General features: G+C 47.6%; 1 protein-coding gene across 1 annotated transcript in view; it reads right to left on the reverse strand.

Moving 5' to 3' along the window:
• Positions 1 to 14,086, reverse strand: part of TCP11 (t-complex 11) — a 161,836-nt gene that overhangs the window by 84,533 nt on the left and 63,217 nt on the right. The window lies entirely within an intron of this gene.

Below are 14,086 nucleotides of genomic sequence, written 5' to 3' on the forward strand. Positions count from 1 at the left end.
TGACTGGGACGCTGGGGGAGCCTAGATGACGTCACGCAGTGAGAATGGACAAATGACAGTCTGTAATTTTTTTCTTTTGCAAGCTGCTCTTTTTTCTCTTTCCCTCATGTTATATTCTTGACCCAGGATCAGCTGTGGGCTTTCACCTGAGCCACAGTTTTCTTTTCTCTCTCTGGCCAACTAGAGAACCTACGTATTCAGTCCTCCCTTCATATATGTTCCAGTTCTCTGTTTGGAATAGGATGTTTCATCCTCACTGTAGACTCTTCATGCCCCTAAACACAATTCCTTATCTTTCCTGCTAACTCAATTTCAAGTCAACACATATGTGTTGAGTGCCATTGTTTAAGCTGCTGGGTGCTTCCCAATGTCAGTCCTTCCCTCCTTCACTGGTAACAACCCTGAGCAACACGCCCTGCTAAAACATTACATTTCTCCATCTCCCTTGATGCTTGGTGTAGCCAGGTGACTAAGTTTTGGTTAATGAGAGGCAAGCAGAGGGTGACAGAGGATTTCTAGGTAGGTTCCTTGACAGGGTAAAGGGCGTACACCTTTTTTGTCTTTCTGTCCTCCTTCCTTCTTTCTGGAATTCAGATGTAATGAGTGGAACTCCAGTAGCTATTTTGGGCCATGAGGAGAACGTGAGGATGACAGAGCAGAAAGATAGAAGGATCTCAGTGATTGGAACTGCTGCACCAGCCCTAGAGCTGTGGGCTTTTATGTGAGAGAAGAAACTCCATGTACTTAGGCCACTGTGAATGGACTTTAATCAGCAAGCAAATACAATTCTGAGACAAATACAATAACTGAGACAAATGGCCCTTCCCAAGTCCAAGCATCTGTCCTTGCCTTTTACCAAGTCTCCCCTGTCCTTAGACTGAATACTTTGGAATTGTCATGAATTCCTACACCTCCAGCCAGTCAGCCACCATGACCTGTCAATTTTCTACACTGACTAACTGCTGTATCTATCTGTCTTTTCCTTTTCATCTTTCTCAGCATGTGTTCTAAGCTAGAGTTTTCATGATGCTGAGCAGGATTCAGAGAATTCAGAGACACATAGAACTCACGACTGGGATGCATAACTAGGCAGAAGTCACCCCTGGCAACATGCATGGAGGTGGTAATAGCCGTTTTATCAGGGAGGACTCTGGTTTACCCTATGTATCCAGAACTAGCCCAGTACCTGACACATAGTAGGCACTCAAATAGCTGGGGGATTAATATGTTGAAGGATTAAATGATTAATTAACTTGACATACACATGCATACCTGCGTAGATAGGGCCTCTACTTTCGCCTTTCATGTATATACACATTACCTTTCATGATGGAGACACCAGGTTACAAAGAAAACCCTCAAGAGTTTTGCTGTTGACTTGAGCCGCGTCACTTGTAAGAAGGACAAAATATGTATGTGGTCAGCTTGAAACCCAGGCCCGCTACTAGAAATAAACTAACCCCTTGTTGAATTCGCACAGGAGAACTGAAGGGAGGTGGGGGAGACGGGTGGCAGGAAAAATGCCTGAGATCTTACACAACTTGTGCAAACAGAATGACGGGGCCGGGCAGCCCCGGGAGTCCAGGAATTAATAGCCCCGCTGAGGCTCCGGGGCTCCGGAGATGGAGCTATTTAAAGCCAAGAAATGTCATTTCCACCCACAGAGGCTGCCCCAGTTGCGTTATCTGGACCTTCTTCAGCCTTGGTGTTCTGGCAGCCTCCCTGGCCTGACCTCCCAGCGGCGGGACCACAGGGCTCAGGGCCAACCTGCCGTCACTGCTCTGTGGGCGGGGGGCTGACCTGAGCCTGTCTGGGATCCTCCTCCTCTGTGCTCAGACCACAGGAGAGGCTGAGTGGGGACCCCGGGCCCAGCTCACCCCTCTGCAAGGGCAGCTGAGGAACACAGAGGCCACCGCCCACACAGAGAGATCAGCCGCCCAGCAGGACAGGCCTGGGACCAGCGTCGGGGTTATGAGGTCTGAAGACAACACCCTCGCCCATCAGAATCACATCCTTGTCCTGCTCCATGACTGTAGGCCGTTTGCTTCCTCTCTCTGCCCCCCACCCCCTCATTTCCCCACCTGAACTGGGAAATCTTCCTCTTCTTGCCCTGTTGCTGGGGGAGGTCATGGGAGATCAGAGAAAGGGAAGTCTTTTGAAGCTTCGGGAAGAAAAGCACCATAGAAATCCAGGTATTACCTGCAGCTCCTCCTCTGCCTCTAGTGAAGGTAATCCAGGAACACTTCCTCCGGAGGCGGAGGCCAGAAGGCAGGAGGCTCCCGTTTGAAGTGTCAGTGGGCTCCAGCCTGTGTGACGGAGCCGTCCCGTCCGGCCCCACGCGCCTGGGAGCCAGGGCCCCCACTCTTGCCAGGCATCTAAGGCGAGAACTTCCTCACATCCTGTCTGCTCTGATCTCAGGTATCTGCTCTGGCTGATGTTCCCGCAGCTTCGGGGAGGGGAGGGCGCTCGGAAGCCTGGAGAACGTGCCAAGCCAAGTCTGCCCTGCAGGTGTCTGATGCCCAGCGACGGCTGGGCTTGTTTCCTGACGCTGAGGCCTGGCCAAGGGAAAGCACAGTGGCAGCTAAATGGGTTTCTAAGGAAGGTGTAATGAGATGCCAAGGGCACTTCAGCCTGAAGCCTCCCTAATTCATTGCTGAGCTTGTCCATTGCTACGACTCAAAGAGCAAAAGGATATGAGGAAATGACTTTTTTTTTTTTAAGGAAACAGAAATGGAAATGAAATCTTGCAGGCCTTCTTCTCTCATCTTCTTCCTTTCCTTATCAAATTCTGGGGCTTGCCCAAAAGGCATGGATGTTTGCCCTCCTTTCATTTTTTAATTGAAATATTCAAGCACCCTAAAAGGTATGTATCAGTCAGAATAGTACAGAGTATGTTACAGTAACAAACAACCCCCATATCTCAGGGGCTTAACACACTTCTGCTTCTGCTACTTGCTGCTTCCTGCTTCTGCTCCACATCCTTCAAGGGTGAGCAGAGGGCTCTGCTCACTGAAATCATGCAGGAGTTCAGGCGAATGGAACAGCCAACATCTCAGACATTGTCAGGAGCAAAAGAGAGAGCTGGAGGATCTTGAAAAGGCGATTTAATGGTCTAGCTCACAACTCTGGTCACAGGGTCACTCTCAACCACAGAGCACCAGAAAGTGCAAACTACTGTGTGCTCAGAAGAGAAGGAGCCACGGATGTCCGGTGAACAACAGTAACATGACCACAAAATACAGAATCACATCACAAACACCATGTGCCCACCATCACCCAACCTGGAAAATATCACTCTGCCAATACTGGTGAAACCCTCTGTTACTTGGCACAAGTACCTCTCTGCTCCCTGCCACCACGGTAACGATTCTCCTGAATTCAATGTTTATCAAATATCTCTGTATCTTACTATATTCATATTACATATAACCCTTTGCAGAGGGATGAACTGGACCCTGGACCCTGAGTCTCCTCTCAGCCTTTCCTGAGACCTTCTGTATATAACTAACAACATAGAGTGTTGTTTTACATTTATTTAAAGGCCATATAAATGGTGTCATACTGTACATCTCTATTTGCCATTTTCTTTTTTGACCTACTTTATGTTTCTGAGAGTAATCCACATCATTGTGTGAGGCTGTGTTTGAGTCCATGCTGTGTATAGTCCATTGTGTGACTACAACACTGTCCATTGTGGAGGAACACATAGGTCACCTCTAGCTTTTTGTGATTCCGTACAGCACTGCCATGAACATTCGTAGGCACAAGCAACAGACAGTATCTCCAGAGCAAAGACTTTGGAGGGCTTTTTCCACTTGGCGGGATATTGCCAAATAGCCCTCCAAAAAGGCTGGATCAGGTCACGCTGCACAGAAGCCTCCTGGATTCTCTGTAGCCTCATCAACACCTGATACTGTTTGATGAGTGCAGAACACTTCCCCCATAGTTTTCATGAAACTGAAGTCATTAGTCAGCCCATAAATATTTCTCGAACACCAGATATATGCCAGGCACACAGCGAAGAGTGAAGGATAATGAAGAGGGACTCAGACCCTGCCCTCAGGGAGCTTGCAGTCTGGTAGGCAAGACAGGCACACTTGGGAATCATTAGAATAGACTGGAAAACATAAAGAGGCAAATAAAAATCGCCTCATCTTGCTACCCACAGGTGACTGCTATCTTCCTTTCTAAGGAAACACTCATGAGCTCCGGACAACACAAAGAAGCCAGGCACTTGGGTAAAACAGGGCCCAGCATCCAAGAACACCTTAAGCCCTGACTCAGGCAAGATGACTAGCACCCTGGCCCAGGTGCTTAGGCAGGACCACTGCCCCGTGACTTCCCGAACAGGGTGGCTGGGAGGCTCTGAGCAGCAGCCACGGTCTGGTGAATCGACCTTGGGTGACTGTGATCCCACATTCAAAGCCTTAAACTCTCAACCTGAGTGACTGGCAAGACTGGTGAGGCAGCTGGTGTGCGAGGGACCTGTAATGTGGCCACACCAGTGATGGTAACAGTCATGTTGAAGCAATCCTGCAAGATAGACTGGGTGAGGAATCAGGCGTGTCTCCTTAATTTGGGCCTGAGTCACAGGGTAAAGGGACCAGTTGGAAGCAAGGCCAGAGAATGCAGAGTGTTATTTCAGCCACAGTGTTTGAGGAGACACATAAAGCTGGTGGTTGGGTAGGAAAGCTAAGACGGCCCATGGCTATAGCTCTAGGTACAGCTTAACTGAGTGAACCACTACACAGATGCACATGAATAGAGGTTTGAGCAGGATGTGACTCTGGACTCTGTAAGGGACATGAACACTTTCAGGGACTTCTCTGGTGGTGCAGTTGTTAAGAATCCACATTCCAATAGGACGTGGGTTCAATCCCTGGCCAGGGAACTAAGATTCCCCATGCCTTCAAGGCAACTAAGCCTGAGTGCCGCAACTGGAGAGTCCGTGTGCCACAAGAGAAACCCACACACCGCCACTAGAGAAAGCCCACGCCCCACCATGGAGATCTAGCACTGCCAAAATAAAAACATAAAAACCACCTTTGCCCAAGTGTAATTCACAGACAACAAGATGCAACCATTTTAAGTATATAGTTTGGTGAGCTTCAATAAACGCATACATTTGTGTATGCATCGCCATGATCAAGATATGGAACATTGATTAAAAATGTTAAGATCCCTGTTTTTTCCTCAAGGAGTCCTTCATTTGCTACCAGACACGGACACTTAAGAAAGATGTGAACCATACAGGCAGCAAAGCATAAGTTCTAATAATTGATGCAGGTTAAGGGAGCTGGGGGCTGGAGGGGGCAACCCCTTGAGAAGTGCCTGGTCCTGATGCAAATGTACTTGGGCCCTGGAGATTCTCCATCACCCGCAGAGGAGCAGGGAGAGGCAGGCCAGGCACCACAGGGCTCGCTTGTCCCAAAATATCTCAGCGGCCTGAAATGCCACAGTGAGTCACCTCTCTGGTTTAGAACATTTGGTATTCCCTCTGAAATACCTATATTAAAACGCATATAAATGACCTAAGAGACAGCCTTTGAGGTGTGTGGAAAACCAATCCTTCACTAACATGTAGAAGCAGTTGTCAGGTTTTCCAGTTACCTCCTCAGGAGTGGGTAGGGCTGCGCCAAGACAAATGGGGAAACAGACAAAGCAACTGGTCTAATCGCCGTTCTAACTTGGTGAGAAAGTGGACTCCTTCCTTTCAGACATCTCAAATTACCACATGAGTCAAGCCCCATCTGAAAGGTTAGGACATCCATTTTGATCTAGGAAGAGGGGAAATTTTGTCAGGAGAATGACAATTCAGCAAGGGTTTGGGAAGAGGCTCAGCCTGAGGTTGAAGTCCATGGTCATCGAAGCGTAGGGGCCCCAGGGGTTAGGACGAAAGACTGCAGAGGTAGATTTCTGCCTTCAAATGTCTGAAAGGTAATTGTGAGTCAAGGGGATTGGAATGGTTTTTGTAGTCTAGCTTGAAATAGGGTGGGGAAAGCCAGAGGTGGCAGGTATCATATGAGAAAGAACTTTCTTATGGTCAGAGCTATCAGGAGAGGAAATGAGTGACCCCAAGAAATAGTGGGATCTCTGTCACTATAGGCGTGTAAGCTGAAGCCAGACATCTTTTGGCAGGATTTTGAGTTCTGAGTGGGTCGTTGGATTCAGTTTCTTCCATCACTGAAATTCTCTAATTTAGTCCATGGCCAACCTTTGAGAAGCCATAAACACGTATTAACTGAGCAATCACTTTATACAGGCATGATGGGGAGAAACCAAAGCATGAAAGCCGTGGCCTCTGTCTTCCCTGTGGCTGAGCAGATGGGATCGAGGTGGGGGGTGGTGTCTGGATCACCCGAGGGCTGGAAAACACACACTCCTGGAGTTCAGAAGGAGGGGAAACTGCAGAAGGGTAAGGTAGTCCATGTGGGCACCAAGGAGGAGGAGAGATGGCAACTTCAGAATTCAGACAGGTGGGAAAAAACGGGGAGGGCGCTCTGAGGGGGAGGAAAAGCGTGCACAGCTGCCAGAAGGCAGGAAATCACGAGGGTCAGGCTGGCTGGCACAAGGGGACGTGATGGGATAAAAAGGGATGCTGGGGCTGGCACTGAGGAGGCTAAAAAAGATGAGAGGACGCATCCAGGGACAGACCGGGAGAGGCGCACATCCACAGGGCAGAGGTGTGTGGCCTGGGCCCAGAGTGCCCGCCTGGGGCACAGGGAATGCTGTGGGGGCACCACACCGCTCCCCCACCTCCAACTGAGCCGCAGACCACCAGACAGAGCCCCAAGTCGCCTTCCCTCAGCCCCACCACGGCCTCCATCCGCTTCAGGGCAGTGAGTGCTGGAGAAAGACGGGAAAACCCACAAAAATCTTCCAAACAAGACAAATATGTGGTGCAGACAAAAGCCGTACTGGGTGGGATGAGGTTTCAGTTGCTCCCCGATGGGGTGGATCTGTCAGAAGCGGCTTGTGGCCTCAGAAAAATGCGTCATCTCCTGCTCTCAGCGGGGCTCGTTGCCTCAGCCACCCCCAAAAGAGCCCACGCTGGGGGTGCCCATAGTGAGGGGCCGGGGTCAGGGTGGTCACTGGCCTCCAGGTCACCCATGCAGCCCTGCCCACTCCCCAGCTGGGGGCTTGCAGGGCTTCGCAGGGAACAGGGGGATGCCCAGTTTGGGGTGTTGGGGGCAGCATTTAAGCCATCCCCTGGGTGCAGTTCCCGGTTTCCTGGTGTGTGGTGTGTCCTGGGCACTGCAGGAATGGATAGGAGCATCATCTGGGCAACCCCTCGGCCCCACCAGAGCGTGGCGGGTGGGTCGGGGGTTCAAGCAATGTTCCAAGTGGGAAAGTCAGGTGCCACCAGGAGTGCTTCACTGGGACTGGAGTGCGGGTGGGTGGCGGGAGGAGGCGGTGGGGAGAGGCTGGGTCCAGCCTTCTGTCCCTTCGTCTGCACCCCCGCAACCCTCCAAGCTCCCAGGCCCCTGGGGTTCACGTTCCATTTCTGCTCCAGTTCCATGGTTATTAATGGCTATTGTTCCATGAGAAAGACAGAGATGTTTTCAGTTTAGTGGCATTGTCTTGGACTTTCTCTCTGCAGGCCAAGGCAGGGATGGGAGGCCTCCCCTTCGCAGAGTGGCCCCGGGCAAGGAGGGGTGGCTGGAGGTAGGCGCTGAGTGGACTGGTCTCTCTGTGCTGTGTGGGCACGGGGAAGGCCAGGAGGGGCCAGCACCGCCAGGAGGGCAGAGTCCCCAACACAGCTTTGCTTCCTATGCCTCTTGACCCATTCTGGCCACCCTGCTCCTCGCCCAAGAGACTAGCCCTTGCTTACCTGTCTACTTAGGCTCCCCCAATGTAGATGAGAGAGCAGCTTTCTCTCTCTCTGGGCCTCGACTTCCTCACCTGCAATGTTAAGTGGCTTCTAAGATTCTTCCTGGTTCTCAGATTCAGCATCAACAGCTCAGTCACACCAACAGGACTTTCTCTACTCCAAGACTCCAGGGGTGGGAGCTGGCCCCTTGGCTGAGTTGATGGTCACCTGGGCAATGGGCTTAGGAAGGGAAAGGACCTTCCCCTGGCATCTTCACTATGTTTTTTAAAATATTTATTTATTTGGCCATGCTGGGTCTTGGTTGCGGCCCTTGGGATCTCTGATTTGAGCTGTGGCAGGCGGGATCTTTAGTTGCACATGCAAAATCTTTAGTTGCAGGGTGTGTGAGGCAAGTGAACTCTTAACTGTGGCAGGTAGGATCTAGTTCCCTGACTAGGAATTGAACCCAGGCCTCTGCATTGGGAGTCTTAGCCACTGGACCCCCAGGGAAGTCCCCACCTTAAATATTTTAAGACTTATTTTGTAGTTTGTAATTCCACCCTTAGAGATTCACTCCTCTGGGCTCATTGCAACACCCATTTCAGTAAAATAGAGATGATAGCTGCTAACCCTTTTTAACATTAAAAATGATCCTTTGCTTATATATTTCTCTTCACAAAGTTGAAATCATTTTCAGATACAGGATCCCACTTGGGACTATAACAGTTCAGGAATTAGTTGACCATTGCTAAGTTAAGACCTCAGAGGCTGTGACTCAAGATAAGAACCTGGACACAGGTGATCTCCTACCAGGAATTACCTGCATTTTAACAGAAGAACGTCTTGAGGGTAAGAATAATCACAAAGGAATGCAATGCCTCTCTGGTGGCAGGAATGTCAAACCCTGTGACGCCAGGCATGTGATGCTGTCTAGTGTGGCTGGGAATGAAGAGGCCACCTGTGGGTCAATGTGTGCCCGCTCAACCCAGAGCTGTTGTCAAATCACCCAAAGGGCCCTCAGCGGCTCATTGGATCCCTTGTGGGGGCAGATCTGTTTGGGCAGGTGTCTGGGTTCACAAGAAACACCCAGAGAACAATAATGACTTGAAAAACAGGGGAAGGGAGAGTGTAAGTGCAGAGGGTGGGATGGGATGGGGCAAGGGTTGGGACAGGATGAGAGCCAGCATGGAACTTGGAAGGCCACAGAAGGTAACTGCAGGAAGAAGTGGGTGGGGGCAGTGGTGGTCTTCTCCACAAAGGGCTACCTGAGAACAAAAACTCATTTGAAATTGGCCAGTAATAACTGGAGACCAACTCTGAATCAAATTGCCAACATCCGTTGGATCATCAAAAAAGCAAAAGAGTTCTACTTCTGCTTTGTTGACTATGCCAAAGTCTTATAACTGTGTGGATCACAACAAACTGTGGAAAATTCTTCAAGAGATGGGAATACCAGACCACCTGACCTGCCTTTTGAGAAATCTGTATGCAGGTCAGGAAGCAACAGTTAGAACTGGACATGGAACATCAGACTGGCTCCAAATTGGGGAAGGAGTATGCTAAGGCTGTTTATTGTCATCCTGCTTATTTAACTTATATGCAGAGTATGAAACGCATGGGCTGCAGCCCATGCAAAACGCTGGGCTGGATGAAGCACAAGCTGGAATCAAGATTGCCGGGAGAAATATCAATAACCTCAGATATGCAGATGACACCATTCTCATGGTAGAGAGTGAAGAAGAACTAAAGAGCCGCTGATGCAAGTGAAAGAGGAGAGTGAAAAAGGTGGCTTAAAACTCAACATTCAGAAAACTAAGATCATGGCATCTGGTTCCATCACTTCATGGCAAATAGATGGGGAAACAATATAAACAGTGACAGACTTTATTTTGGGGGGCTCCAAAATCACTGCAGATGGTGACTGCAACCATGAAATTAAAAGACACTTGCTCCTTGGAAGAAAAGTTATGACCAACCTAGACAGCCTATTAAAAAGCAGAGACATTACTTTGCCAACAAAGGTCTGTCTAGTCAAAGCTATGGTTTTTCCAGTGGTCATGTATGGATGTGAGAGCTGGACTGTAATGAAAGCTGAGCACCGAAGAATTGATGCTTTTGAACTGTGGTGTTGGAGAGGACTCTTGAGAGTCCCTTGGACTGCAAGGAGATCCAACCAGTCCATCCTAAGGAAATCAACCTTGACTTGGAAGGTCTGATGCTGAAGCTAAAACTCCAATACTTTGGCCACCTGATGCAAAGAACTGACTCATTTGAAAAGACCGTGATGTTGGGAAAGATTGAAGGTGGGAGGAGAAGGGGACGACAGAGGATGAGGTGGTTGGATGGCATCACCGACTCAATGGACATGAGTTTGAGTAAGCTCCAGGAGTTGGCGATGGACAGGGAGGCCTGGCATGCTGCAATCCATGGGGTCGCAAAGAATTGGACACAACTGAGCGACTGAATTGAACTGAACTGAACCCTGAATCACATTTGGTATCCACATTGAAACATAATGACCATTTGCCAGGGCTCCTAGATCCTAGATAGTTTCTATGCAATATCTTGTTTGAGCCTTGAACTACCCTAGAGGCAGATCTTATCATCCAGTTTACAGAGAAGCCAATTAAAGTTTAGAGAGAACATGGAACCTGTCTGAAGTCACACAGCTAGTAAGCGGCAGAGCTAGCAAGCAAACCCAAGTCAACTCAGGCTCCAAAGCCTGCCTTTCAACCACTTCTGCAAGGGTAACAGTCATCTGCTAACACCGCCTCCTTTTCCCCCATAAGAGCATTTTTTCGGCTCGAAGAGCATCCTGGCAATTTCCTGCACAGACCATTCTTGACCATTTTTCATGCCACAAGTAGTGATAGGGTTTCCTCTCCAGCACTTGAAGTTGCCTCGATGATAACAACTTCCAGGAAGAAAGTGTCTTTACATTCTAGGGTCCAGCAAACTTGTTCTGTAAAGTACCATAGAGTGAATACTTCGGGTTTTGCAGGCCACTCGACCTCTGGCGAGCCACAAACATGTAAATAAATGTGTGTGGCTGTGTTTCAATAAAACTTCATTTACAAACATATCTAATCCATACACTTACCCATCCATTCATCTATTCAGTCTATTCATCTGACCATTTATTTGTTCTTTTTTGTTAAGATTTTCTTGTATCAGACACTATTCCAGGTGACGGTGTAACAGGAGGGAAAGGGATCAGTTCAGTCGCTCAGTCATGTCCAACTCTTTGTGACCCCATGAATCTCAGCACGCCAGGCCTCCCTGTCCATCACCAACTCCCGGAGTTTACTCAAACCTATGTCCATAGAGTCAGTGATGCCATCCAACCATCTCATCCTCTGTCATCCCCTTCTCCTCCTGCCCCCAATCCCTCCCAGCATCAGGGTCTTTTCCAATGAGTCAACTCTTCACATGAGGTGGCCAAAATACTGGAGTTTCAGCTTCAGCATCAGTCCTTCCAATAAACACCCAGGACTGATCTCCTTTAGGATGGATTGGTTGGATCTCCTTGCAGTCTAAGGGACTCTCAAGAGTCTTCTCCAACACCATAGTTCAAAAGCATCAATTTTTCAGCGCTCAGCTTTCTTCACAGTCCAACTCTCACATCCATACATGACTACTGGAAAAACCATAGCCTTGACCAGATGAACCTTTGTTGGCCAAGTAATGTCTCTGCTTTTTAGTATGCTATCTAGGTTGGTCATAACTTTCCTTCCAAGGAGTAAGCATCTTTTAATTTCATGGCTGCAATCACAGTCTGCAGTGATTTTGGAGCCCCCCAAAAAATAAAGTCTGACACTTTCCACTGTCTCCCCATCTATTTCCCATGAAGTGATGGGACCAGATGCCATGATCTTAGTTTTCTGAATGTTAAGCTTTAAGCCAACTTTCTCAGTCTCCTCTTTCACTTTCATCAAGAGGCTTTTTAGTTCAACTTCACTCTCTGCCATAAGAGTGGTGTCATCTGCATATCTGAGGTTATTGATATTTCTCCCGGCAATCTTGATTCCAGCTTGTGATTCTTCCAGCCCAGCATTTCTCATGATGTACTCTGCATGTAAGTTAAATAAGCAGGGTGACAATATACAGCCTTGATGTACTCCTTTTCCTATTTGGAACCAGTCTGTTGTTCCACGTCCAGTTCTAACTATTGCTTCCTGACCTGCATACAGGTTTCTCAAGAGGCAGGTCAGGTGGTCTGGTATGCCCATCTCTTTCAGAATTTTCCACAGTTTATTGTGATCCACACAGTCGAAGGCTTTGGCACAGTCAATAGAGCAGAAATAGATGTTTTTCTGGAACTCTCTTGCTTTTTCGATGATCCAGCGGATATTGGCAATTTGATCTCTGATTCCTCTGCCTTTTCTAAAACCAGCTTGAACATCTGGAAGTTCACGGTTCACATACTGCTGAAGCCTGGCTTGGAGAATTTTGAGCATTACTTTACTAGCGTGTGAGATGAGTGCAATTGTGAGGTAGTTTGAGAATTCTTTGGCATTGCCTTTCTTAGGGATTGGAATGAAAACTGACCTTTTCCAGTCCCGTGGCCACTGCTGAGTTTTTAAAATTTGCTGGCATATTGAGCATAGCACTTTCACAGCATCATCTTTCAGTATTTGAAATAGCTCAACTGGAATTCCATCACATCCACTAGCTTTGTTCGTAGTGATGCTTTCTAAGGCCCACTTGACTTCACATTCCAGGATGTCTGGCTCTAGGTGAGTTTGGGGATTTGATCACACCATTGTGATTATCTGGGTCATGAAGATCTTTTTTGTACAGTTCTTCTGTGTATTCTTGCCACCTCTCCTTGACATCTTCTGCTTCTGTTAGGTCCATACCATTTCTGTCCTTTATCGAACCCATCTTTGCATGAAATGTTCCATTGATATCTCTAATTTTCTTGAGGAGATCTCTAGTCTTTCCCATTCTGTTGTTTTCCTCTATTTCTTTGCATTGATCGCTGAGGAAGGTTTTCTTATCTCTCCTGGCTATTCTTTGGAACTCTGCATTCAAATGGGAATATCTTTCCTTTTCTCCTTTGCTTTTTGCTTCTCTTCTTTTCACAGCTATTTGTAAGGCCTCCTCAGACAACCATTTTGCCTTTTTGCATTTCTTTTCCATGGGGATAGTCTTGATCCCTGTCTCCTGTACAATGTCATGAACCTCCGTCCATAGTTATTCAGGCTCTCTGTCTATCAGATCTAGTCCCTTAAATCTATTTCTCACTTCCACTGTATAGTCATAAGGGATTTGATTTAGGTCATACTTGAATGGTCTAGTGGTTTTCCCTACTTTCTTCAGTTTAAGTCTGAATTTGACAATAAGGAGTTCATGACTGGAGCCACAGTCAGCTCCCGGTCTTGTTTTTGCTGACTGTATAGAGCTTCTCCATCTTTGGCTGCAAAGACTATAATCAATCTGATTTTGGTGTTGACTATCTGGTAATGTCCATGGGTAGAGTCTTCTCTTGTGTTGTTGGAAGAGGGTGTTTGCTATGACCAGTGCATTCTCTTGGCAAAACTCTATTATCCTTTGCCCTGCTTCATTCCGTACTCCAAGGCCAAATTTGCCTGTTACTTCAGGTGTTTCTTGACTTCCTATTTTGCATTCCAGTCCCCTATAATGAAAAGGACATCTTTTTTGGGTGTTAGTTCTAAAAGGTCTTGTAGGTCTTCATAGAACTGTTCAACTTCAGCTTCTTCAGCGTTACTGGTTGGGGCATAGACTTGGATGACTGTGATATTGACTGGTTTGCCTTGGAAATGAACAGAGATCATTCTGTCATTTTAAAGATTGCATCCAAGTACTGCATTTCGGACTCTTTTGTTGACCATGATGGCTACTCCATTTCTTCTAAGGGATTCCTGCCCATAGTAGTAGATATAATGGTCATCTGAGTTAAATTCACCCATTCCAGTCCATTTTAGTTCACCAATTTCTAGAATGTCGACATTCACTCTTGCCATCTCCTGTATGACACATCCAATTTGCCTTGATTCATGGACCTAACATTCCAGGTTCCTATGCAATATTGCTCTTTATAGCATTGGGCCTTGCTTCTATCACCAGTCACATCCACAGCTGGGTACTGTCTTTGCTTTGGCTCCATCCCTTCATTCTTTCTAGAGTTATTTCTCCACTGATCTCCAGTAGCATATTGGGCACCTACTGACCTGGGGAGTTCCTCTTTCAGTATCCTATCACTTTGCCTTTTCATACTGTTCATGGGGTTCTCAAGGCAAGAATACTGAAGTG

Source organism: Dama dama, chromosome 7 (genome assembly GCF_033118175.1).
Source record: "Dama dama isolate Ldn47 chromosome 7, ASM3311817v1, whole genome shotgun sequence".
Lineage (NCBI taxonomy): Eukaryota > Metazoa > Chordata > Mammalia > Artiodactyla > Cervidae > Dama > Dama dama.